Here is a 26,010-nt window from a genome sequence, read left to right as displayed (position 1 = left end):
ACAATACTATAAAATATTTAAGGTTGTAAATAATAACCCCTTGGGATTATTAGCCAATTAACACATTAAGTCACTGTTTTGAGAGCTTACACAAACATACATCTCATGGCAAATCAAATGGACAAACCGACTAGTTCAGGCTAATGGCTCCCTGTTGTTACGACCGAGGTGGGAGGAGTGCACCGTCTTTCCTAGTCCCACTTCTCCGCAGATCACAACATATTTTTTAAATGTTTACCCAGTTACCGATTCGGTCAATCACGTACTCTACTCTTATCCCAGAATAAAATACACCAACGAGGTTTCTTTAATAAACAGCAAAATTATTAGTTTATCAAACAAGACTTATCCAGTAACAAAGCAAAGCATTAACACACAGATTGAAATATGAAAGTTCCCTTTTTAAATTCACCACAAACACACCCCCCCACTGGAAAATAAATATACAGAAATTGATCTGGCTTTCAGGTATATGGTGACCAGTCACTGGGATCTTTTCAGAAGCAATTAGTTCTGGAGATGCAGAGAAATCATCTGGTAGCCTTTCCAGGAGACATGTGGCATCAGGAATTTCAGCCAACACACAATTGAATGGCAGGGCTTTTCCAAAGAAAGGAGGAAAGAAGAGCTGACACACTGGCCTTCCTATGGGGCTCTTAGAGGGGTACAGGCAAAATGAGCTGAGGTTTCTTTTTCCTTGGCAGGCAAAACACCCACTGTCTTCAAAACAGTTCACACCCCAACTGAACCAAAACAATATCTCAGAAGTGAAACCACAAACAGAAAGTCAACCTCCTGACCTCCATAAACCTTGACATGTGGCTTCGCTGTAAACGTCTTCCCCAGATCACCAAGGTTTCTGTTGTTTACTGAGCTTAAAGCACATGTTTTGCAGCAAAAGCTGTTTTCAAACAACAGCTCAAAAGCCCTTTCAGTGAACTTGTAAAAAAACACATCCATGGAATCTTTTCAGTTTTAAAACAAAAGTCCTCAAACAAATTTAAGAAAAGATGGAAGCACTTTCGCAACACTGTTAAACAGAACATTATTCACAACCTTGCAAGTTAACCCTTACATGCTGAATTTAGTACAAAAGAACACAGGCAAAAATCCATTTTGATACATAAGGGTACTCAGCACTACGTGAACATTCAAGTTCAAATTTAAAGTTTGTCATTGTAATTTTCTGCCTTTCGAGGTAAACAGCTAAACTTCATTGCAGAAACCAAGATAAAAAACTCAGCATATGAGAAATATATGGGTTGAGAGTCTTTGGAACCCTCTTCCTCTAAAGGGGGTGGAAGCAGAGTCTTTGAATTTTTTTGAGGCAGAGGTAGATAGATACTTGATAAGCGAGGGGGTGAAAGGTTGTTGGGGTAGTCGGGAATGTAGAGTTGAGGTTACAATCAGATCAGCCGGCTCGAGGGGCCGAGTGGCCTACTCCTAATTAGTATGTTCGTATGGCACGAATTAATGCCATAGGATATTTAATATCAAACACAACCCATAGCACTAATCCAGTCTCATTTCAATGCGTTGCACAGTGTTGATCAGTGTTGGAAGTGGTAAAAGGGGTAAGTAACTGAATGGACCAATGGCAAAGGTGGCAGTATAACACAAGCTAACCAACAAAATGAAATCAATTCCAGTAAGCTTTATAGTAGCAAACAAGCATGGTGTTGTTAACAAATGTGGAACACAGGAGCACTTCCACATTGAAAATATCTATACCCTAAAAAAACAAGCACATACTAATGTACAGCCTAAAAAAAAAATTAGCCATACACTCAGTCCACAAGAAGTTTCATAGCGATTGTTCATGTTTCCCTTGAATGATCAACACTGGAGTCAAGAATTGAGATTTTTAGTTTGTTTAAATATTTTAATTTCCCTCATAATTTATAGATCGCTACCTGGGTTTTTACCTCACCCAGTTACATGCAACTAGTTGGAGGTGTGTACAGAAGGCAGCTGATGCCCAATATTCAAGGCTGTCACCTTTCTTGTACCAATGTCTTTATCACATGCATATTGTCATAATTTATCCATAATTTTCACAGAATAGCAAACACTCTGTGCGTTAAACAAATTCTGTTTACAAACTCAGCTCACACATTTGCAATGAGCACAGTTATCTGAATAGTTTCAATTCAGAACTCTGTTGCCTACCGTTATATATTCCTTCCTTCTCCAGCCCAGCACTTCGGATGAACTACAGCTTGTTAATCTGCAAAAAAGATGGGCAAGAAAGTCAGATACTTTAGCATTTCAAAGATATAATTACCAAATCATATCAGTTGAAAAATAATTATGCACAATAAAGATCAAGCATGCTTTTATACAGCACCCTTTTATGTTCTTAGGTCATTCTGAAGTGCTTCACAGCCAATAATTTACTTTTAGACTGTAGTGACTATTCTAATGTAAACAGACATAGTAGCCAATTGTTGCACAGCAAGATCCCACACCACAACAACAAAATAAATTTCCAGGTCACCTGCTTTTGGTGGTACCATTTGAGGGCTAAATGTTGGCCTAGACAATGGGGAAAACCTCTCAGGTCTTCAATCTTTTACATCCACTTGAACAAGGAGATGTTTAATGTCTCATCCCACAGACAGTACTTTGAATTATGCAGCACTCCCACAGTGTAGACTGAAGTGTCAGTCTAGGTTATGTGCTCAAGTCCCTGGAGATTCAGACTCTTCAGACTCAGAACACAGCAGTATAACACAAGCTAACCAACAAAGTGAAATCAATTCCAGTAAGCCACTTGTAATGTAATTTGAATACTCATTTTCTCTTGCACAGAAGCAAGCCCAAAATTACAATGCTTACATTACAAACTTTCTAAGCCAATGCCGCAACCAGGAACTTCTTTTTAAAGAGTATATTAACCTCGAACAGACTAATAAACAAAGCACTGAATTACTTTGGCAAGAACATCCAGGAAAGTGCTGTCCTGGCTGGCTTCCCATCTTGCACCCTCCATAAACTTGAGGTCATCCAAAACTCTGTTACCCATGTCCTAACCCATACCAAGTTCCATTCATCCATCACCCCCGGCTTGCTGACCTACACTGACTCCCGGGTAAGCAACACCTCAATTTAAAATTCTCATCCTCGTTTTCAAATCCTTCCACGGCTTCGCCCCTCCCCATCTCTAACCGCCAAGATTTCTGCCTTCCTCCAATTCTGGACTCTTGCGCATTCCCGATTTTAACCGCCTCCACCATTGGCAGCCATGTCTCCAGCTAGCCCTGGAATTCCCTCCCTAAATCTCTCCGCCTCACTACCTCTTTTAAGGCACTCCTTAAAACAAATCGCATACTTGTCCCAATATATCCTTATGTGGCTTGTCAAATTTTGCTTGGTAACACTAGTGAGGTGCCTTGGAGCATTTTACTATGGCAATGGCACAATATAAATGCAGGTTGTTAGAATTGGTATCTTGTGTTCTTTTCCATAAAGAAATATAGTTTACAGCAATTCTTGTACTGAGATGCTGTTCAGTCGACGGCTGGCATGTACGGTAATCGAGTAACCGGGTAACGCTAAGTTGCAGTAGTTTTATGACAATGCAAAGTATAAAACATTTATTAAGAGTCAAAGGTTTGTTGCACTCTTTAAGCAAACCCAAAATTTGTTCATATTTCTGAGCCCAGATTTCCACACACTCACTACCTCCTTTGAGCAGTATTCTGGCTTTTAAAAATGTACGCTTCAAGGAAAATTCATTTATGAAGGGAGAAATTTAAGATTTGTATGCAATGAAAGAACAATGACAGTTTATACGATTTAGTAGTAACATTAGCCACAGTGACAAAGTGGGATTTTTGCCTTTGCTTGGAATCACAGAACCTGATAACCACAGCTTCCCAATGTCAGGTACTTCTGTTCGGAAGGTATTGGTCAGAAGAAATGAAGATTAGTCAACCCAGTCAAGTCATTCTGCTGGCAACTAGTTCAAGAGGATGATTAGGTCCTAGAACACATCAACCTATCCTAGCAGGTCTAGGGAATGATGTAAGGGACAAGGACAAGTTTAACTAGAATATTGCAAATTCAGAAATATCATCACAAAGATGACCCACAGCTGTCAGTCCCTCAGACAAATTAATTTTGCTGAATCATTTGAGGACACCCAAAATTAAATGCATAAAAGAGTAAAAAAATTCTGATTTAAACTCTCTACATGTGCTTTTGAAATTGCATAATGAAAACCCTATGATTATTCAATAATTAATGAAACGGAGAGCAGATTGTAAGCAGAATGTGGAAATATGAGTTTGGTGAAGGGGGTGGGGTTGGAGGAGGTGCTCCTTTTTTTAAACCCTCCAGCATTTGGTTCTTACTTCAGTGCAGTGGAAGAATCTGTTTGGTGAGTACCTGGTAAGCTATTCGACTTATAATAAACAGTCGGTAAAGTTAAGGCATGGCAGGACAGCTCGGCCAAGTGGAACGTACAGCCTGCAGCATTTGGGAAGTCATGGACGCACCATGCATCCTAGACAAACACATCTGCAGGAAATGTCACTGGCTGCACAAGCTTGAGCTCTAGGTTTCGGAACTCGAGCGGCAGCTGCAGTCACTGTGGTGTTTTCGTGAGGCAAAGAACTGTGTGGATAGCATGTTTAGGGAGGTGGTCACAGCGCAGGTTAGGAGCATGCAGGCAGATAAGGAATGGGTGATCACCAGGCAGTCTAAGAGAACCAGGTAGGTAGTGCAGGAGTCCCGCGAGATGATCTCACTTGCTAATCAGTTTTCCATTTTTGATACTGGTGAGGGTGATGGTGCCTCAGAGGAGTGCAGTCAGAGCCAAGTTTGTGGCACCACAGGTGGCTCAGTTCACAGGAGGGGTGGAAGATGAGTGGAAGAGCAGTAGTGATAGGGGATGTGTTAGGGGATCAGACAAGTGTCTCGTCAGCCATGGACATGACTCCAAGATGGTATGTTGCCTCCCTGGTGCCAGGGACACAGATGTCATGGAGTGGCTATAGGACATTCTTCTGGGGGTGAACAGCCAGAGGTCATGGTCCACATTGGTACCAACATAGGCAGGAAGGGGGATGAGGCCCGGAAAGATGATTTTGGGGAGCTAGGAAGATGAAAAAGTAGGACCTCAAAAGCAGTAATCTCAGGATTACTCCCAGTCCCACATGCGAGTGAGCATAGGAATAGGAGAATTGAGCGATTGAACACGTGGCTGGAGAACTGGTGTAGGAGGGAGGGCATCAGATTTCTGAGGCATTGGGAATGATCCTGGGGCAGGTGGGACCTGCACAAGATGGATGGGTTGCATCTCAGTAGAATTGGAACTAATATCCTTGCAGGGAGATTTGCAAGTGCTGTTGAGGAAGATTTAAACTAAATTGGCAGGGGGATGGGAACCTGAGAGGGAGCTCGGATTGGAGGGAAGCAAAACTGGTAACTTGTCAAGGGTGTGGGAACCAGGAGGAAATATCAGAGAGGAACACCAAGGAGCATAGAATACTGGGAGCGATAGATAGCACTAGGGTAGGGGTCAGAGTAAGGGGGAAAGTAATAAAGTCTAAATCAGGGTTAATATGCATGTATGTGAATGCACAGAGTGTGGTTAATAAGACTGGCGAGTTACAGGCGCAGATTGCCATTTGTAAATATGATGCTGTGGCTATAACAGAGACCTGGCTCAAAGAAGGGCAGGACTGGGTGTTAAATATTCCTGGATACAAGGTGTTCAGGAAAGATAGGAAAGGGAAAAAAAAAAGTGGGAGGCGTGGCAGTATTGATTAAGGAGAGCATTGCAGTGCTGGAGAAAAAAGGATGCCCCAGAGGGGTTGAGGACAAAATTAATTTGGCTGGAACATTGTTCGGCATTGTCTATAGGCCACCAACTAGTGGGAAGGACGTGAAGGAACAAATTTGCAAGGAAATTACAGAGAGGTGCAAAAATTATAGGGTAGTTATAATGGGGGCGTTAATTATTCCAACACAGACTGGGATAGTAGTAGTGTAAAGGGCAGTGAGGGACAAGAGTTCCTTGAGTGTGTTCAAGAAAATGCTCTAACAGCTGTATGTTTCTAGTCCAATGAGAAAGGAGGCACTGCTAGACCTGGTTCTTGGGCCTAGTGGATCAAATATCAGTAGATCATCATTTAGGAGACAGTGATCATTTAGGCTGACTATGGAAAAGGACAAAGAACAATCCAGAGTAAGAATAATTAACTGGGAGAAAGCCAACTTCAATGGGGTAAGAACGGATCTGGGGTGAATAAATTGGAGTCAAAGGTTGGCAGGAAAAACGGTAGCTGAGCAATGGGCTACCTTCAAAGAGGAGATAGTTCAGGCACAGTCAAGGTATGTTCCCTCAAAGTGGAAAGGTATGACAAACAAATCCAGAGCTCCCTGGATGACAAAAAGAGATAGAGATTAAGATAAAGAAGAAAAAGTGTGGTTATGACAGATGCCAGGTAGAAAATACTATTGAAAACTCAGCTGAATATAGAAGGTCCAGAGGGGAAGTGAAAAAGCAAATAAGAGAAGCTAAGAGCATGAAAAGAGACTGGCAGCTAACATTAAAGAGAATCCCAAAGTTTTCTCTCGACATATCAATAGTAAAAGGTGATTTACACATGGAGGCAGAGAACATAGAATGGAACTGATTGAATTGCTCTTTTGGAGAGCCGATGCAGACACGATGGGTCGAATGGCCTCCTTCTGCACTGTAACAATTGAGCAATCCGATAATCACAGAATCACAACAGTCACAAGGTCCCCAATTTCATTTGCTATCCAGTGCTCACTGCTGGAAACTGCAGATGTACAGACACCAGGTGAAGAAGGAATCGAGTTTGGCTGTGATACACACTTTACTGGAACAGCACTTTTCCCAGACTGGGAAAACAATGGAAGCAAGAAAGCAATCAAAGTACATTAGGTGTGACCAGGTGCTTTCTTCTGAAGTCAGCGCAAAGCAAAACAATCTGGTTTCATGACTGACCCAAGTCAATGTACTGGTACCATGGCAGAAGTAGGCTTATGCACTCTCTTTTAGGCCACTAAAGAACTCAGATGTTCTGTTGGCTAAATGCAAGACCGGCGAAAACGGTCAACCAAAGGAAATTGGATCATTTCTTATAAGGATTGCCACAGAAGGTGCAAGAATTGCTAACAGCACACAGATGTGGAAGAGTGCCATAAACCAACTTTAACTGATCTCATTTAAGAACCTAAAGGGTTTCTATCCCATCAGTTTGGGATCAATTGAAACCCATTTACCAGATGCAATTAAAAATTGATTTAACCCACAGCATTTATTCTCCATATATTGGCTTATCTGTATTAAAATTCAGAAACAAGTACTTTTTCCCTGGCTCCTAAACCTTTTCACTGTAACAATGCGTTAAAAAAAATAGCATTAGTAAACTGCTTCTGTTACCATCCCTATTATTTGCAATGGGGTATAAAAGTAATGAGACTCCCAACAATTTTGAGTATCAAATGGGACAACCTGCCAAGCCAGCACCATTTTTAACCTATTAACAAACCCACATGGATGAGTTTAACTCAGTCTGGCTACACAACATTTACTAATTGAGTCCCAAGTGACGTTACTTAGCCAGAACCACACTGAAGCAGGAGCAAACTGAATGCCACCAAAACATCATTTCACAAAGAAGCTCTTCAGTTCCCTTTACCATCTTTAGAACATGCAAAATTACTTTTGCAATTTTGTAAGATGACCACTGTTGTTCAAAAGAATCACAGAATTGTAACAGCACAGAAGGAGACCAATTGGTCAGTCATGCCTGCGCTGGCTCTCCAAAAGAGCAATTTACCTAATGCCACTCCCCCAACTTCTCCCCGTAGCCCTGCACATTCTTACTTTTCAGATAACAATCCAATTCTCTCTTGAATGCCTCAATTGAAAATGCCTCCACCACACTCTCTTGTTCTGCATTCCAGATCCTAACCACTCGCTGCACCAAAAAGTTCATGTTGTCATTGCTTCTTTTGCCAATTACTCTAAATCTCTTGTTCTCAATCCTTCCACCAATGGGAACAGTTTTACCCGATCTACTCTGTCCAGACCCATGATTTTGAACACCTCTATCAAACCTCCATTCAACCTTCCCTTCCCTGAGGAAAACAGTCCAAATCTCTCCAACCTATGCACGTAACTGAAGTTCTTCATCCCTGTAACCATGCTCGTGAATCTTTTCTGCACTCTTTCTAATGCCTTCGCATCTTTCCTAAAGTGTGGCACCCAGAACTGGACATTAAAGCCATTCCAATGCCAAACATGTTATGGATTATTCCACTAAATGCATTATGTGGTCCAATTTCTTGTAAGAAAGATCAGAAGAACATTCAAAGATTAGGATCAACTGGACAAGAGACAAGAAACAGAGTGAATGCCGGAAATATGAAATCTAAGAGAATCAGCAGTATGCAAAACTTCTAGCATCGGGAGATCATTAGGGGAGGGCTAAGCAACAAGAAATTGATTTTAATGTAGATATGTATTCAAGTTTTGCATATTGCACAGGAAACATGCGTATCCCCTGAAGAGAGAATATTTTGGAGACCCTTCACGGAAAGTTTCAGTAAAGCTCAAGCTGTCAACAACACTGATCCATCTAGATCTATGGGATGCATGTCAAGGGATTTTAATTTCAAATCACAGTAAAATATTCTAACTATGGGGGAAACGTTCCTGTATACTTGGTGTACTAAAAACACAATTGGCCTTAGGTTTTTAATTCTAATTTTTGGCCAATTTGGAAGCGGGGGGGGGGGGGGCGGGGAAAAGGAGGGGGGAATTGGAAAATGTATCTTCTAGGCAGTCATAACTAGTGCAGATCACACTGACTGTGACTTCTGTTGGTACCAACCATTATCAAAACGTGCTCTCTGTTCAGGCCAGGACCCGGTCTCTAATCTCATGGGGTGATCCTACTGGTGCTCTGTACAATGGGGAAGATCTGCCGTGCAGCAAAATTGTAACCCTGTACTTTATAGATGTATTTGTGATTTCAGTGTACAGAAAATTTTCCCCCATAGTTAGAATATTTTGCTCTGATTTGAAATCAAAATCTCTCCAGATGCATTCCAGGGTCCATCTTCATCGTGATGCATAAGACATCACGACTATATAGGCCAGGCTGGGTGGGTCAGCTGGACGTTTCTGTCCAAAATTGTATGTTCATGTCATTCTGGGCATCCTATATTCCAAAAGGACAAACAATGCATTTCTGAGGATTCAAAGGGCAAAAAAGAACAAATCCTAAAAATTGAGGTGGTGAAATTCTCAAATCCACATTATTCATTTTTCTCAATTTTACAGATCTGGATTAGATCTCCCTCAAATTTCTTTGCCCCCAATGAAAACCAAATCCAGTCCACAAGGCTTCATAACTAAAAAAGTGGCATTCATCTCAAGGGAACATAGGAGAATATTGACCCGGATTTTGCAGTCAGTTGCAAAGCGACGGCACTCAATGCAGATCTCAAAGAAAGCTGCCCACAAAGATCTAGCGATCTCCAAAGCATGGATTTCCCCCCCCGCCGCCACCCCACCCCAGGCAAGGGGATCACCAGGCATCTAGCAACAGTGATATCATAAAGCAGCGTAAGCAATCACATTGGAGTATTCTCAGACAGCAAGTCAGGAAGTAAAATGCGCTGATTATCCTTCATTTTTTAATGTCATTTCACAGACAGCAAAATAAATGCCTGGAAAATATATAAGGGATTGAGGTAGAAGCTGAAATATCAAACTCCAAGAAAAAATTTTAAAAGGTGGAACTTCTTTTTAAAATCGTAATGAGAAATTGGACATTCCATCAACAAAATTAGTTTTTGAGGGCCAAAAAGGTTCTTTTCAGCAGTAATTTTGAACTGAGTACGCAGTTTAAAAAGCCTTATTCAAGAAGCTGTAACTATTTCAAAGGTTTTTACAATAAGACTAATAGCGTAAAAGGACAAATTTTCATCAGTTTAGAGATTTCTAATTAACTGTAATCTGCGGCACTTCAACAGCATGGAGAAGCGTACAATCAACGACAGCAACTTCTGGATTTCTCCGTTTAACTGTGCATGCGCTGACTCCAGAAGTTGCCGTCAGTTTCAGAAAAGCAATGACAGCGAATGTTCAAAGTTTCACCATCATTAATGCCACTAAATCTGGACCCATATTCTCAGAATCACTCATTTTAAAGCCACGTGTTCCTACAACTTCAGTGGCTGATTATGCTATTGCAGCAGAGGCAAGGACAATGCAGGTGCAAATGAGGGTTCTTGCTACACAATAACTATTAATGGTGTAATAAAAACAGAAAATGCTGAAAATACCAAGCAGATCTCGCAACATCTGTGGCACGAGAAACAGCTCATGTTTCAGGTTGATGGCAATTCATTAGCACTGGAAAACAGTTTGAGAAGTAACAGCTTTTACGCAAATACAGAGGTGGGGAAGGGGGGTGGGGAAGATAAAAGCGAAGATCTAGGATAGGATAGGGCAAAAGACAGAGATTAAATGACAAAAGGGATGATGTGCAAAGTAAAAGATGATAATGGGACAAGAGAAAAAATAGATGGAGCTAGAGAAGGAGTAAATGGGAATAGCAGACTCATCACTAGCAGCTATCTGAAAAAATGGGGGCAGAGGTTGGATCTGAAAATTATTGAGCTCAAAGTTGAGTCTGGAAAGCTGAAAAGTGCTTAATTGAAAGAGGAGGTGCTGTTTCTCAAGCTTATCTTGAGCTTCATTGGAACAATGCAGGAGGGCAAAGACAGAGAGGGCAGAGTAATTAAAATGACAGACAACTGAAAGCTCAGGGTCACACTTGCAGACTGAGCAGAGGTATTCTGCAAAGCGGTTACCCAATTTGCATTTGGTCTTCACAAGGTAGAGAAGACCACATCATGAGCAACAAATACAATATACCAGGTTGAAAGTAGCACAAGTAAATTGCTGTTCCACCTAGAGAGGTTGGTACCCTGAATGGTAGGAAGGGAGGAGGTAAAAGAGCAGGTGGTGCATCTCCTTCACCTATATAGGAAGGCACCATGGGGAGGGGGTTTTGGAGGTGATTAAGTAGACCAGGGTGCGGCAGAGGGAATGGTCCCTTTGGAATGCTGAAAGAGGAGGGGGAAGATGTGTTTGGTGGCGGCATCACATTGAAAATGTCAGAAATGGTAGAGCACTTCAATAGTGGAGTTGTTCTCTCCCCACAGATGCTGATTGACCTGCTGAGTATTTCTAGCATCCACAGTATTTTGCATTACCATTAATGGTGTAAATGGCTTCCATTTAAAAAACTTTGTACCTGAAGTTTGCCATATTCTAATCAAATAATTAACTAAAATGTTAAGATATCCTAAATTGCTTTTGAAAGGGGGTGGAGGGGAGGGGGGATGGGGGAATGACGCACAGAAGCAGTCTGCAGAAACAAAAGGAAATGCTTCCAACAATGAGTTCCTACACTAGTTATTTTGCAGAAACATGAAGATCAATAAAAATCTTTTCTATTTGTCTACAAAAAGCATTTCTTCCCAGGTTACCTAGTTATGCTATCACCTGAACTGCGGTTTAGTAAACAAGCTCAATGGACTCAATCAGCTCAAGCAATCACAAAGAGTTGATAGTGGTGTCGGTTAAAAGCTACAGTAACCTTCCTTGTACTTAAATAAACATTATAAGCATTTACCTTTAATATACAAAAACATCCTTAAATTCTACAAAGGCCTCATGGTGAGCCAGGGAAGGAGCTATTAGGGAAGGGATAACTGAAATGTTTGGTCTAAGTTGGATTTTAAGAAGTGTGGCGGGGGGGGGGGGGGGGGTGGTGCGGGTGGTGTTCTTAAAGGAGGAGGAAACTTAGAAAACCAGAGTTTCAGGGAGGGAACTCCACAGAATTTTAAGTCTGACATTCTGGTCAGTCAGAAGCTAATGTTGGTCAGCAAGGACAGAGACGATAGGCGAGTGGGATAGGATATGGGCAGCAGAGTTTTGAATGCACTGGAGTTTCTTGGAGCGTGGTGGGTGGCAGAGAACATCTGGAGGCAACAAGGGGTTTTAGCAGGATATGGGCTGAGGTAAGCACAGAGGCAGGTGATGTTGCGGGTGAAGTAAGTGGTCTGTGAGTGAGAGGATACAGGATTGGAAACTCAGCTCAGGCTTCAACAGGCCTCTGAGGCAATAAGCAGTCTGGTCGAGTCCAAAACAGTGGCCAGAGGGGTTGAGAATTGTGGAAAGGCAAACCTGGGTGTTATCACCAAGTGACAGCATGCAGATAAGAAAGAGGAGGGGACCATGGACACTGCTTAAGGAGAGGGATCATTATAAGCATGGCAGAGATTGGACAAGATATGGGGTTAAGTGGGACGTAACATATCAGTGACAGAATCCAAAATTATTTTCAGTGTTTTCTCTGCAAGGAAGTGTGAAAAGCGTTGGTATCAGTCATTGTCTCTCTAGGGAGACCAGGTGCCAAAAACAGGTTTCATTATACCACACAAAAAACTGAGGGGTAAAATATTTTTAAGAAAAAGGTTTTGGGTAAGAGATGCACAGAGGCTGTGAGGAAGAACATTTTTACGCCAACGAGTGGTAATGACCTCAAACTTGCTGCCTACAAGGGTAGTGGAAGTGGACACAATGATTTCAAAAGGAAATTGGATGGGCACTTGAGGGAAATAAACTTGCAAGGCTATGCAGATAGAGTGGGGAATGAGACTGACTGGATCGTTCTACAGTGCTGGCATGGGCTTGATGGGCCAAATGGCGAGGCCCTAATGACTCGATAAAAGCACCTTCCCTAACAATTTTGATTTGCTTATTCCGGAGCTGCCAAAATAAGCCATATTTGGAATGTCCAATTTTTCTCTTTTCTCTTCCTTTCTGAACTAACATACATTTTGCTGATCACTCTTGCCTCTCCCTCCCCCCGCCACCTCTAAATCCTTGGTCACTTTTCAATGCCTGTTTCTATGCCATACGCAAGTACTCCTACCGAATGCTGGGGTCTGGAGCATGTAGTTCTTTGCACTCAGAGTGGCTGCGATATCTTGTCACCCAAAAAAATAAACAATCCCCAAGAGTGCTGCAACTTCAAAACTTCATGAAAGTGTCATTATTGTGTGGACAAGGGAGATGCGGTGCACAAGAGAGGAAAGAACTTACATTTATGTAGCACCTTTCATGACCTCAGGACATCCCAAAGCCTTAGTGTGTAGTCACTGCTGTAATGTAGGGAAATGCAACAGCCAATTAGGAAGTAATGCAACAACGATAGATCCTCACCAGTATGGAGATGCATTACATTTGTTTCTGCCAAACATTTGAGTGCAGACTGAATAAGAGAAATAGCATAACATTTCTTCCCAACCCATAATATGCCTGGGAGTGATCCAGACAACAGGTCACTGCGACCCACAGGGTAATCAGCTACAAATATAAATTCTTTTTTTAAAAAATACACTGCACCAAGGAGAATTCTTTTTAGAACAGCTACATGCAAACTGCTGAGGCATTGAGGTACATCTTGCGGCCAAGTTTTTGTCTTCGAAATCTCAAATCAATGGTAACACCAGTCTGACAGAACCTTCCGAACACGTTGCAATTTACATTCCGTCCTCGTTCTACACGAGGACGGTGCAGATATCAATTGCACAATTAATGAGAAAATAAAAGCATCAAAAGAACTGTAATCTATTTTAATGGAATAATTCAAACCATGAATCGAGTAGCTTGCAAAGCAAATCTCTGGCAATTATGGCCAGTTAGACAGACTAGTACAGTTAGACAAGAAAGAATATAGATGACATTTTAGTGCATGCCCTTTATAACATTTGTCCGTTAAAGTCTCCATTGGGTGTGTCTTGATTGCATTCTTCATTATTGTACAATCATGACAATGTAGCTGCTTCTATGGAAAAAACAACTTTGATGTTCAAAACCTTTACACACTTCATTGCAGAATATCCAAACTACATACAATGCACTCACACTCCATGTACAGTAAATTAGGAAATTAAATTGCAAAAAATATTTTCACAATGCAAGACTGCCAGCAGTTTCACAGAAATGTATTTTGTGGAGACACATTCGCAGTAAATTTAAGCAGGCAAAATGTGCTCAATAAAAGTTTCCAATTTGCAGCATAATCTAGTCACAGAAGAGTATCTCAAACAATGGGGGAGCAGGACCTGTTTAAGTGGGGAAGGGGGCTAAACTTAGATCTATTTCTTCCCTAATATTAAATTGGTGACCATAGATACTTCAGCGATCAGATGCCTGTTTTTTTCTTTGCATCTGTTTTTCGCATACATCAGCAAGATGGGTATCATGGGAGGGGGTGAAAGGTGGGAGAGAGAGAAAGACAGAAGAGAAGGAAGGAAAGGAAGACTTGCATTTATAGAACGCCTTGCATGACTTCAGGACATCCTAAAGCGCTTTACAGCCAATGAAGTGCTTTTGAAGTGTAGTCACTGTTGTAATGTAGGAAACATGGCAGCTCCCATAAACAGCAATGTGATAATGACCAGATAATCTGTTTTTTGTGATGTTGATTGAGGGACGAATATTGGTCAGGACACCAGGGATAACGCCAGTGCTCTTCTTCAAAACAATGTCATGGGATCTTGTACATCCAACTAAGAGGGCAGATGGGGTCTCAGTTTAATGTCTCATCCCAAAGACGGCACCTCCAACAGTGCAGTACTCCCTCAGTACTGCACTGGAGTGTCAGCCTAGATTTTTGTGCTCAAGTCCTGGAGTGGGAAAGAAAGGAAAAGAGGAATGAGATAAAATACGGGGACACAAGAAATTATACATTTATTTTTGGTGGCACTCAGCCTGCTGAGTTTATTATCCTCATGTGCAAGTTTTTTTTAAAATTTCAAAACAAGAACCTTAATAGGCCCAAACTGACTTGACAGATTATGACTGCTTGCTGCTTTAAACAAGTATACTAGTTCCTGCTGTAAAAGTACTCAATTATTCCAAGGCAAATCTGAACAAATCAATGACTCAAGCTGCAGCACTACACTAAAATATAAACTAACCGCAGGTAGCACTTTTTCTTCTCAATTTAGCATGGTAAAAACATGACTATGCTCAGACTGCCATAAAAATAAAGCTGTACCATTCATCTAGCGGCTTAAAGCAGTTGGGTTAGCTTTGTTCTCTTTACCAAAATGTGTTACCCCAACAGTCAACACCTGTGCAGGGCTACCATCTATTCATCTGTATGAAAATTTGATTGTGAGCTTTGATAAAGAATCTTAAAAGATTTTCTTCTGTGCAATTCACTTGCCCTTGCTAAAAAAAATGCTTCCTGATACATTTTACAGGGGAGTGTGTAGTGTAAATCTTGTAGCTTGCTGTTTAACATGAAAAAAGAGAACTTTACAAATTATCCTCCTGTTTCGAAAAACAGGATTACAATTCAGGGCAAAATTTTAAATGCCAAGGGGAGGTGGGCTTGGGTGCAAGCACAGGGTTAAATTCCCACACTGCCCTCCTGGACCAAAACCTCCTTCCCAGTGGACCAGGACAGCATGCATTGCCAGTGGCTGTTAAAGTGGCTATCACTGCTTCTCCATCTGGAGTTCTGCACGCTCATCTCTGGCAAGGAGAGAAAGCAGAGAATTGAGAGAGAAATGGAACGTGTGGAAAGGAAGGAAGGACAAGATGTGTGCAAGATAACGGTGAAGTGTGGGTGCAAGAGGGCAATAGGATAAGGGTGATGTTGGCTGTTCAGGTGGGGATATGAGGTGGTGCCTGGAGAGGAATGAGTGGAGCTGCAAGGTACGTTGGTCTGATGAGTGTTGTGCAGCAGAATGCTGGTAAAATCAGTGTGGCACTTGGCACCTGAAAGTGCTATACCATTCACCTTTCCTGAGATCCTTGTACCTCTTGGGGCACTGTCTCACTGTCACACTCCTGCTGCTCACTTCCTCGGCCATTTCCACCCACTTATGCCTGCTCGGTTGGGGAGGCTGGCCTCTTCCTCCCATCCTTAGCAAACACCACTACTTCAGTCCCTCAGATCCCACAGTAGGACCTCCAGGTGAGAGTCCGTGACCCAATGGGCCATCTTCCCAGGTCTCCTTTCCATTCTTGTGGTTGCTGAAGCCACAGGAATCAATGTACAGTTCAACCATTCCAACTCCTGCCAGGGTTCCTTTAACTAGAAATCTTTCCTTTGATAGATTTCTTGCATTGTCTCACCTGCCCTCTGATTGGTTGGGGAACCCGGAAGTGGAATGCCAATGCCGTGGCTAAGTTAAGAGCCACAACGAAGCCCGTTTTCATTGCAAATCCTTCCCTAACCCACTATCAGCCATCCCAGTACATGCAGGTCTATTCTGTTAAGATTCTGTCTTAAATATCTATACATTGACATCTACTCAATATCCTACCTATAACAGTATTTACAAGTGTATTACAAGAGTTATACAACTCACCTTCTGTTTACAGTTCTCTAACCTGCATCAGTGATACTTTCTCAAGTTGTAAACTTAATCTGCACTGTCTTTTACATCCGGCTGCCAGGGTTGAAAGTATGTCCTGGACATCAGAACGGGTTAAAGATAAAATGGATTACAACACTTTAGGAACAGTGGGGATCTAGAGAATGCATTGAGATTTCCAAACCTGGCTTTTGAATGATAGTTTTAACGTTCATTTGGCTGAAACATACAATCAATACTGTACTAAAAACTTACAAAATTCCTATGCCTATTTTTGAAGTGTTTATGTAGACTTGTCATATTCCAATTATACCCTCCCCCAAGTGAAGGTGTTGTAGTGCCATCACTGGCAGGGGGTGTGCAATTACTGTATGACAAGGTTGCACTGGAAGTTTTATTGGAAACAACATTAAAATGGGGACTGAATTACACCTGCAAGCTCTGATCCAATAATCCTCTGCTCTCTAACCCCACCTGAAGAACACATGGCAGTGATCCCACGGGCAATGCCACAGGAGATAGACTAGTTATACATAATAAAAGCAAAATACTGCGGATGCTGGAAATCTGAAACAAAAACACTAGTTATACATGTCCAGTGTTCAAAGGTAGTCAGGTACGTGGTCATCATTGGAGCACCTTCCAGGACTAAGCACGAGAATACACATCAGTATTCCCTTCAAATAATTTCAGTTGTTGAAAATGATTTGCTTACAGAAATTGCACAATAATGTGATCTGGTCTAGCTGAAACACACACTCTGGGAAACTGGATTTTTTAAATCTCAAGATCAGGCTCCTTGCGGCAGGATCTGAAACCCTGAATTAAATGTCCCCAAAATGTGTGTCAGTGCCGACAGTAAGAAGTTAATGGAGTTACCACAGCTGTATGCCTTCATTTGGCAGAGGTGGCACCAATTTTGGGGTTTCATTAATCGACAAAATATAAACCAGCTGTTGGAATAATGCCATTGTCATCACTAACCTATACCAGAAAGACAACCATTTAACCATGGTCTGGACTTCTAATTACTATTCAGCAACCTGTGCTGGATCAACTACAACTTTATATGGTGCCTTTAAGGTAGGAAAACATTCCAAGGCACTTCAAGTGAAAAAGGAAGAAAGGCAACTAGAGGGAAATAAGGACAGGAGGAGCATTATGATTAAGCAAACAGAGGACAAGGAGAAACCCAGTGTTAAAGACACAGAGGATGTGTGCAGGATACGAACCAGGAAAAGAACACTGCGACGGTGAGGCCATGGGGGGGGGCACGATTGGAAAGCGAGGTTGAGAATAGTGAAACCAACTCAAGGGTATGTGGAGTCAGTGGAACTTGGAAAGCACAGGAGTGCAGGGCTTTCTGGGAGTGGCAATGTGGGTTGTTGTCTTTTGGACGAGTGGGTATGTTTAGCAGGGTTGAGGCCTTTTTATCAGCTAGGTCAGGACTCGAGAAATTAAGCCTTAAGTTGAGGAAGGCACAGCCTACAGTTTTATTGTAGAAGGAGTGAGGCAGAGAAGGGCAGTGTTGAGCAGGAGAGGAAGCTGAGCATGGGGTTGAGGACCGGGCATTTTACTTTGAAAAAGTGTAAACTTGAAAAGATCGTTCAAATAATGAAAAGATTAGACTCAGTCCAAGTGAATATGCTATTGGAGCTAGATAGGTTAGGGAGGATCAGGGCACATGATTAAGTTCTGTAAACATAAAACTACTTTAGATGCTAGGAGGTATTTCTTTTCACAAGTAGACATCAAAACTTTGGAACAAGTTTGCAGCACATGCAATGAGAGTGGATTTGCTTCAAAATAGAGCTGGACGAGCTCCAGAGTGTGATCAATGTAACTACAGATAGAGGGTAGCTGGTTCATTGGGGATTCCAACACCTAGTTACTATAGTCTTCTGGAGCTTGCTTTTGGTGAAGGGGGAGGGAGTTGGAGAGGAACTTCTCATTTATTTTCCTCCTAAATTGACTAAGGGTTTACCTCATGTTTTGGCTCTTACATAAGATTGTATAATTGCATGGGAAGGGTACTGGGCAGGGTAAGAAAAGCCATGGGAGACAATATAGTGCCAGTGTGGTGATAAGTACAAGCAGAACACACAAGACCTGTGCCTCAGGGATGTAATGCAAAGCAGAGACGCTGGAGGTGAATGAAGTGATCAACGGTGTTAAAAGCAGGGAAGAGATCAAGGATTGCCAGTAGAGATGATAAATCACATTCATTACAGCACAAACATCTGGGAAAGTCCCATCAACAAGACAGACTCAAAGTCACTTGCGCTGATATCAAGAGCTCACATGTTTATATATAAACAAAAAGCGGAGAGGTGAATTCGACAAGAAAATCTTGGAGATGGGGAAGGGAATAAAATATTCATGAATAAGGAGTTGCTTGATGCAGAGTCTCAGACTGAGGAAGGGGGTGGGGAAAACCATGTTGAGGAAGGTGCCTGGAGGTTAGGAAAGGCTCAAAGGAGAGATGGAAGGGGTGACATGAGGTAATATGCTTTAATATGGACGAGCAATCAAGGTATCACCCGGAGTTAATGCCGCCACTGCCACTGGGTAGCTTGGGCAGAGGATGTGAAGTCTGGGGCAAGATTGGAACTTGCTGGTGGTTGGGAGGAGAGGAAAGAGTCAGAGTGAACACAGGTGCGAGCGTGGGAAGTACACAAGTACGATTATTGGATGAGAAAGGCAAATCATATTTTAAAAATTATAAACCATATTAAAAATATTACATAAAGATCAAAGGCACTCATTTTTCTACATTAACATTTTCTTTGAAAGTCAAATGACCTTTGCACTTAGTATTGTCATCTGAAAACAGTGTGTCAAAAGTTACACAGGCAATCAAGCTATTTTAGTTCTCAACATCTCAATTCATATGGCATGACCTTCAGCTCTATGCCAAACCTTAATCCAATCTGAAACCGCACCATAAATTCATAGCCTTGTGCTAAACTGGAACCTGTCCAAAACCATACATATTCTCAGTTCTGTTACATTTTTGTTAACAGGAATTTTCCATTGAATGATTAGCCAATAAGGTCTTTTAAAATTGTTCAAATTCCCATCTCTCAACACGCACATCATCTGTAAAGCTAGAGACTTCAGACAGACCTCCCACGCCAGCACACTATGTATACCAAATGTGACAACAGCAAGAATGTGAAGCATATCTTCGCAGCACAACATTTAACAACGGGTTCAAGGTCAGGTTCTGAGTTAACAAATGAACAAACATGCATAATTGCTTTAAGAGATTTCTGAATACAAGATTTTTGTCCGTCTATTGTTAATGTCACTTTATGGATTGAAGTACATTTTTAATTTAAAAAGGCTTAGCAAAGACTCAAAAATGCTAACATTGGTACATCAAAATAGCTCATTAAAAGCAACACTGGCTTTTCCATCCGTTCTGTAATTTTAGGATTATTCAATAATGGTGAATTACTGACTTTGGTTCAGGCTAGTGACATTATCCCCACACACAGACCAATAGTTTTACCTGGAGTAAAACAGTGATAGTACAACTCAAGAATGCACGAATAAACAAAGAAAACAGGACCGGACTAAGCACCCATCTGAAAATTTTAATGCATCTTCTAATGAAGAAATCTTACTAATCTTCAGATGAAAAAAGGGTTTGGAATGCATAGAATTTATCAAAAGCATTCAAGTGATTTTGTTACCATAAGACTGCAATAATTTCTGCTCAATGTGGCAAGCAGTAGAGCAAGGAATTTCAGGATGCAAGTTTCAGGCTATTGGTCCTGAGGACAAGTAGTTTTTGGTCATATTTGGAATATTTACCACCATGCCATCAAACTTCATCGTAACTTGACATTACTGAACATACCCTTACACACAGGTTACATCGTTCTCTACAATGGTAGGATACACCATTTTGTTTTTTTAAAATCTCACTTCATAGAACTGCAAATGCTGGACTTTTTTGTGAATTTTATGCTCATGAAGGCAAGACAGTTGATGACATTAAGCAACAAAACACTTATTTTGGGGATTCAGCAACATTGAGCATTCCCAGGTTGAGTGGAGCACAGTTTAACAGCAAGTTAAAGCTCCCACTATTGTGCCCCAATCTAAGAGAACTCCCAAGTGTGCCAGTTGGAACATTTTTCTCCATTCTCCATACCAAGTCTCTGAAGTCAGATTGTTAATTTTGTACTGCTCATTCATCCCCAAGAGTTGGATGAAGGCTTCCCACTGTTTTTTGTTGAACCAGCCAAAGATTTTAATTCCACCAACCTGGGCTGAATTTTAACCCAGAGGAGATAGTCGATCTTCGCTTTCTCCAAAACATACATCATGAACTTCACATCTTCAAATAAATGCCATGGATTTCCAAGGTGAAGCATTACTAATCATATTACTTATGTAAATATGAATACAAGTATGGTAGTTTACAGGTTAAACTACAAGTTTCAACTCAAGGCCACTATAAATAAGTAAACATAAATTGTAATTATATATCACTCTGGTTAAGCCATCTTTTTCCCCCAAGATTACTGTCAGAAATAATGAAAATATTTTACACAAAACGTTACAAATAGAAATGACACCATAATGAAGGCATGCAAGCCAAAATACAGTAATATTTGCATATTATAACCCATCACTTGTAATCTTATATCAGCAAATTCAACAACTATTCCTTTTTAGAAACTGGCACTCGCTACTTCCGATAGCCGTCTTTGGTCCTTTCTCACCATTCACTAGCAAAGGACAATCAAATAAGGGGCCCTGATTCATGGCCAGCTGTGAAATAATGACGCGCGCTGCTGACCTTGAAGAAAGCTTCCCACAAATATCTAGCGATCTCTATGGTGTGGATTTCACTTTTTCCAACATTAAGTTTGAACCTGGTGCCATGCCAAGGGATTTCCAGGTATCCAGCAGTGATGTCATCAAACAGAGCAAGTAATAAAAGCAAAATATTGCAGATGCTGGAAATCTGAAATAAAAAGAAATGCTGGAAATACTCAGCACGTCTGGCAGCATCTGTGGAGAGAAACAGAGTTAACGTTTCAGGTCAGTGATCCTTCTTCAGAAGTTCGGAAGAAGGGTCACTGACCTGAAACGTTAACTCTGCTTCTCTCTCCACAGATGCTGCCAGACGTGCTGAGTATTTCCAGCATTTCTTGTTTTTATTTTATGTTAGAGCAAGCAAGTACTCTCAGTGACCACAAACCAGGAAGTAAAATGTACTGATTATCCATCACTTAACATCTTACATAGAGCAAAATAAATGATTGGGACATACGCATGAGATTAAAAGTAGAAGCTGAAATATCAAACTTTTAAAAAATTAAACATGTGGAATTTATCATAACGGAGAAATTTGACATTCCAGAAATGTAAAATTAGTTCTTCAGGGCCAGAGGGGTTTTCGGCAGTAATTATAAACTTCGTACATGATTATAAGCCCAGGTACACCTCATTCAACCAGATGCAACTTTTTAAAAAGTTTTTACAGTGAGTCTAATCATGTAAAGGGAAAGTCTTCATCCGTTCAGTGATTTCTAACTGATTGCAATCTGCAGGGGTTGAAATCAGAGAACAACGCATTAGCAAGAACAGGTGGGAAATAGAAACCTACATCCAGACATGCCACAGCATTGTTAGTCAATTTTATTTTAATCCATTCATGGGATATAAGCGTCACTGGCAAGGCCAGCATTAACTGCCCATCCCTAATTGCTCTTGAGAAGGTGGTGAGCCACTGCAGTCCATGTGGTGTAAGTACACCCACAGTGCCATTAGGAAGTGTTCCAGGTTTTTGATCCAGTGAAGGAACAGCAATATAGTTCCCAGTCAAAATGGTGTGTGACTTGGAGGGGAATTTGCCGTCGTGGCATTCCCATGCATCTGCTGCCCTTGTTCTTCTAGATGGTAGAGGTCACGGGTTTGGAAGTTACGGTCGAAGAAACCTTGGCGAGTTGCAGCAGTGCATCTTGTAGATGGTACACTGTTGCTACTGTGTGCCAGTGGTGGAGGGAGTGAATGCTTAAGGTGATGGATGGGGTACCGATCATGGTGTCGAGCTTCTTGAGTGTTGTCAGAGCTGTACTCATCCAGACAAGTGGACAGTATTCGAACACACTCTTGACTGATGCCCTGTAGATGGTGGACAGGCTTTGGGGAGTCAGGAGTGGAGTTACTTGCCGCAGAGTACCTGCCTCTGACCTGCTCTTGTAGCCACAGTATTTATATGACTGCTCCAGTTAGGTTTCTGGTCAATGGTAACCTCCAAGACGTTGATGGTGGGGCTTTCATGTTGGTAATGCCGAATATCATGGGGAGATGGTCACTGCCTGGCACTTGTATAGCGCGAATGTTCCTTACCGTTTATCAGGCCAGGCCTGAATGTTGTCCAGGTCTTGCTGCATGCAGGCATGGACTGCTTCAGTATCTGAGGAGTTGCGAGTGGTACTGAACACCGTGCAATCATCAGCAAATGTCCCCACTTCTGACCTGATGATGGAGGGAATGTCATTGATGAGGCAATTGAAGATAGTATTAACAGCTCTGAGGCCTTTAAGAGTGATGACATTCTAACACTGTAGAAAACTGAGTTGATAAATTTTAAAATAATTAAGAAAAAGTCAGTTTAAAATCAGACTCCAGAAATGATTGAGATTTTCAAGCTTTTTAAGCAAGTTGTTGTTTTCTTCCTTCCTCAAAAAAAAGTGCAATGATTTGAATAGCAAACTGCACTGCGAAATGTAAATTCAGACAAGATTATTCATCTAATTGCATATGTGACATTAGAGGATGCCTCTGAGCCCGTTTGGAGGTAGACATGTGGCACTTGTTGAGTCAGCCAGTGGCTACAATATTAGCAATTAAATATAGAAATGCAGAAGAAACAACAGGGAAACTAACCTTCCAAGTAACGCCAAGCATATTATTCACTACTGATTAAATTATAGTAAACTATACACTAATTTGAAATTAGCAACTTAAGTGACACAGCAAATGGGGATTTAGAACTCACAAAAGTGATCTTGTGAATTACAAGAGTTTGAATTAAGAGTAGACTGAATACTTGAAACACAATGAATGATACTGTACAGAAGGACACCATTTGGCCTATCGTGCCTATGCTGGCTCCTTGGTAGAATTATCCAATTAATCCCACTCCCCTCCTTTCCCATAGCCCTGGATTTCTTTTTCCTTCAAGTATTTATCCAATTCCCACTTGAAAGTTATTACTGAATCTGCTTCCACTACCCTTTCAGGCAGTGCAGTCCAGATCCCAGAAATTTACTGTAAAAAAAAAGTTTCCTCACATCACCTCTGGTTCTTTTACCAACCAACTTAAATCAGTCACTGTAAACTGCATTTTCCATGGCAACGCCTCTACCAGAGTTCAGTTGCCAACCAATCAGCACTCTCTTCTTATACAGTACAAGTTGATGTTTTCTCTCACATTGCTTATTCTTGCGTACTGTCCTGATGAGTACAAGACGAAAAGCTTCGACATGTCTGTGTTTTCGGCAATGCTCAAGTTCTGTACTACTAAACGACTATTTGATTCCCAAATGCTTTTGTTAACTGCCTTCAAAGCTTTGTCTACAAACATCTCCAGGTGTGTCTGTTCCTGCAACCCCTTTAAAATTATACAATTTAATTGATATTGCCACTCCTCATTCTTCTTTTTGTTATGACCAGGTGAGCAATGTGTAAAGGGGTCTTATGCTGTCTTTACCTGGTCTTATTGTAACAGGGTTTAATTTTAAAAGCACTGTTTTGAGCTCCCCCTTTGTGAATCCTTGTTCACAACTTTCCAATTATAAGGCAAAGAAATGAGCACAAACAGGCTTTCTTTGGTTTAAAGAAGATGAAATTTAATAAACCGTGCAACATAAACTCTCATACGGTTCACGCCTACAGATATACGACGCACCCACGCTAGCATGCACACGCGATATAAACATGCAGGTAGGGACCAGAAAAGAGTAGATAGGCAGAACTGTTTGAGACAATATCGTTACTGTTTCTTGAACTCACTGTAGTCCTTGATTGAAGATATGGTCTTGCATTTCATTGGGGCCCAGTAGTCTTCTTAAAACTATTTGCACGTAAGAAACCATTTCTCTCTGAGTTTATGTGTCTTCAATGGTTTCAGTTCCCTGAGAGATGTTCTCAGTCATGAGCACATGACCTTCTGTGTCTCAATCCCTTTGTTGGAACAAATTCAAAAAAGCTCCCAGGTTGCCCAGCAGGTTAGTCATGTGACTAGCTCCTTATATGGAGCAGTCTCTTCAAAAATCCTTGTTGGAAGGTCAAATTCAAAAACTCCAGCCAGCTAGTCATATGATTAAAACTGGTTTGACCACTTCTGTGTATTGGGGAAGCAACTGCTGGCTCCCCATTGTTTCAACATTGTCTGGTACTATGTAAATGTCCTTCCAGTCAGGGTTTGCAATTTTTAAGTTTTTGTTCATGTGGCGAAATACTGTGTGCCTTAGTCTTGGCAGGTGGGGGGTTTGTGTGACACTACCAAAATGTATCACTTCACACTTCTCTGCATTAAATTTCATGTGTCTACCCATTTCACCTGTCTGTCTACATCCTCCTGAAGTCTGTTACTATCCTAACAATATTTCAGAGTTTCCTCATCTGTAAACTTTGAAATTATGCCCTGTATACCCAAGTCCAGGTCATTAAAATACATCAAAAAGAGCAGTGGTCCTAATACCAACCCTGCGGACAATACTGCACACTTCCATCCAGTCTGAAAAACAACCATACACCACCAGTCTCTGCTTTCTGTCCCTTAGCCAACTTCATATCCACAACGCCTGCCCTTTAATCCCATGGGTTTTCATTTTGCCAACAAGCCTATGAGAATCCAGTATTAGAACGAACAGTACAGCACAGTACAGGCCCTTCGGCCCACGATGTTGTGACAAACCTTTAACCTACTCTAAGATCAAACTACCTACATACCCTTCATTCTACTATCATCCATGTACCTATCCAAGAGTCGCTTAAATGTCCCTAATCTATCTGCTTCCACTACCACCGCTGGCAGTGCATTCCACGCACCCCCCACTCTCTGTGTAAAGAACCTACCTCGGACATCTCCCCGAAACCTTCCTCCAATCACCTTAAAATTATGCCCCCTGGTGATAGCCCTTTCCACCCTGGGAAAAAGTCTCTGGCTATCCACTCTATCTATGCCTCTCATCATCTTGTACCCCTCTATCAAGTCAGCTCTCATCCTTCTTCGCTCCAATGAGAAAAGCCCTAGCTCCCTCAACCTTTCTTCGTAAGACATGCCCTCCAGTCCAGGCAGCATCCTGGTAAACCTCCTCTGCACCCTCTCTAAATCTTCCACATTCTTCCTATAATGAGGCGACCAGAACTGAACACAATATTCCAGGTTTGGTCTAACCAGGGCTTTATAGAGCTGCAGCATAACCTCGCGGCTCTTAAACTCAATCCCCTTGTTAATGAAAACCAACACACCATACGCCTTAACAACCCTATCAACTAGGGTGGCAACTTAGAGCG

At 41.5% G+C, this 26,010-nt stretch overlaps 1 protein-coding gene across 10 annotated transcripts in view; it reads right to left on the bottom strand.

The window, feature by feature from the left end:
- LOC137384634 (nuclear receptor subfamily 2 group C member 1-A-like) overlaps positions 1-22,960 on the bottom strand; it is an 84,061-nt gene extending 61,101 nt beyond the window's left edge. For 5 of the 10 annotated variants that reach the window (XM_068058787.1, XM_068058794.1, XM_068058795.1 and 2 more), the window contains exons 1-5: positions 22,834-22,960; positions 16,456-16,558; positions 14,398-14,757; positions 13,169-13,227; positions 2,170-2,227 (exon numbers count right to left, since the gene is read on the bottom strand). The gene's annotated coding sequence lies outside the window, so the exon portion shown is untranslated. The remainder of the gene's footprint in view (positions 1-2,169; positions 2,228-13,168; positions 13,228-14,397; positions 14,758-16,455; positions 16,559-22,833) is intronic. The other 5 variants (XM_068058788.1, XM_068058790.1, XM_068058789.1 and 2 more) reach the window with 5 other exon arrangements.
- Between the last annotated feature and the right edge of the window lie 3,050 nt (positions 22,961-26,010).

This window comes from Heterodontus francisci, chromosome 27, assembly GCF_036365525.1.
Source record: "Heterodontus francisci isolate sHetFra1 chromosome 27, sHetFra1.hap1, whole genome shotgun sequence".
NCBI lineage: Eukaryota > Metazoa > Chordata > Chondrichthyes > Heterodontiformes > Heterodontidae > Heterodontus > Heterodontus francisci.
This window is presented reverse-complemented; position numbering and strand designations above follow the sequence as displayed.